The following is a 2,032-nucleotide window of genomic DNA, read 5'->3' as shown; positions in this document are numbered from 1 at the left end:
TCATGACACAGGTTTAGCCTCATCCTCACGACGCGGGTTCAGCAGCTAATTCTCACGACGTGGGTTTAACAGATAATCCTCACGACGCGGGTTAAACAGATAATCCTCACGTTGCAGGTTCAGCAGTTAATCCTCATGACACGGGTTCAGGAACTAATCCTCACGACGCGGGTTCAGCAGCTAATCCTCACGACGCGGGTTTAGCAGCTAATCCTCACGACGTGGGTTTAACAGATAATCCTCACGACGCGGGTTTAGCAGCTAATCCTCACGATGCGGGTTTAACAGCTAATCCTCACGACGCGGGTTTAACAGATAATCCTCACGACGCGGGTTTAACAACTAATCCTCATGACGCATGTTTAACAACAACACTTGACCTTTAGCCTATGTTGACTTTTTGGCATATGCTGATCTCAAAAATAGTTGTTGGTTGAATTCAGTTAACAGATATGAAAATCCTATTCAAATTTCATGTCAATAGGGTGAAAATGAATGATTTTAGAAATTCAAAATTGTTGTTGACCTTTGGCCAATGTTGACCTTTTGGCATATGCTGATCTCAAAAAGTTAGTGGTTGAATTCAGTAAGCTGCTATCTAAATGCTATTCAGATTTCAAGTCAATTAATTGAAAATTGAGCATTTTAGAAATTCGAGAAAAATGGTTGACCTTGGGCCTATGTTGACCCCTTGGCCAATTTTGATCTCAAAAATAGTTGATTGGATTCAGTTCGCTGATATGTTAATCCTATTCAAATTTCAAGTCAATCGGATTAAAATAGAGGATTTGAGCAATTTGGCCTGTTGCCCTTTTGGCCCATGTTGACCTGAAAAATAGTTAGTGGTTGAATTTAGTAAGGTGATATGCAAATCCTATTCAGATTTCAAGTCAATCGGATGAAAATTGAGGATTTGAGCAATTTGAGAAAGGTGGTTGACCTTTAAAGTGGAACTCCACTTTCAGTGACCGTTTCGTTGAATATATGGTGCGGAATGTGACGTTCATCACGAGTTAAGTATGACGACGTCAGGAAGAAAAAGAAACGTCACCACCAAAGTCGACCGCTTCCGGAATTATTTTATTATTCGTGTTCAAATGTCTGGTAATGTTGACCTAATGGTGAGGGCGGCGGGCTTAGGATCGTCCGGTCCTGAGTTTGAATCCCGTTGAATTAACGCCAGGTGGGGTTGACTCCGCCTTGTCATCCTTCCGAGGTCGGCAAAATGAGTACCAGGTAACTGGTTATAGAGAGGCATTCACTCATCAGCATCACACACCAACATCAGCGGCAGACGTGCCCACTGATAAATGATGCAACAAACAGCCGGGTGGCTGCAGACGAACCACCCATCAAAAAGGCGGGTTTGAGCCTTTTCGCTATTGAGCGATTTTTTTTTAAATCCCCCCCCAAAAAATTTTTTTGGGCCTAAAACACACCCAGGCACTCACCGACGAACCTCTGAAAGTTTGCCGAAGATCCGTTCAGTCATCTCTGAGAAAGATGGCGACACAGACCAACGGCTCTTTTATATAGTCGACGAGTATGTTTGGCTCTGTGTATATACAAATTCACAACAAAAGAAATGCAATTTGGCCTCTAACTCAGGAATAGTAATTTGGACTTTGTAATAAAATAAAAACATGCTGTTTATAACATTAAACAAAGAAATTTGGAGGAATCCCAACACCCGTGAGGTAAGTTTTACTTACAGAACTGAGGGAAGATCTACTGTAATCGAGATTAGATCCCACAAGGCTACTCGATTACAGCGTAGGTACCGTGTTGTTGGAAGAGACGTAACGCCGGTGCTTTCGATATTTGATGGTCATTTTAACAATCGGTTTGTTTGCGTTTCACACTGAATGAAAAACGTGAAGGTAGAGCATGGCGATTGTGATATACGACAAGTTCGACGATACGTTCAGCCTCAACGAAATTGGAATCAAAATGGCGGTGTGTGGAGAGTCAGCCGCCGTACCACCGTAATGACATCAGACGTATTCACATCACCCTGTCATGTGACCAGGTC

This window comes from Myxine glutinosa, unplaced genomic scaffold, assembly GCF_964187855.1.
Source record: "Myxine glutinosa unplaced genomic scaffold, kmMyxGlut1.1 SCAFFOLD_2826, whole genome shotgun sequence".
Lineage (NCBI taxonomy): Eukaryota > Metazoa > Chordata > Myxini > Myxiniformes > Myxinidae > Myxine > Myxine glutinosa.
The sequence above is the reverse complement of the archived record's forward strand: the minus strand, read 5'-3'. Positions refer to the sequence as shown.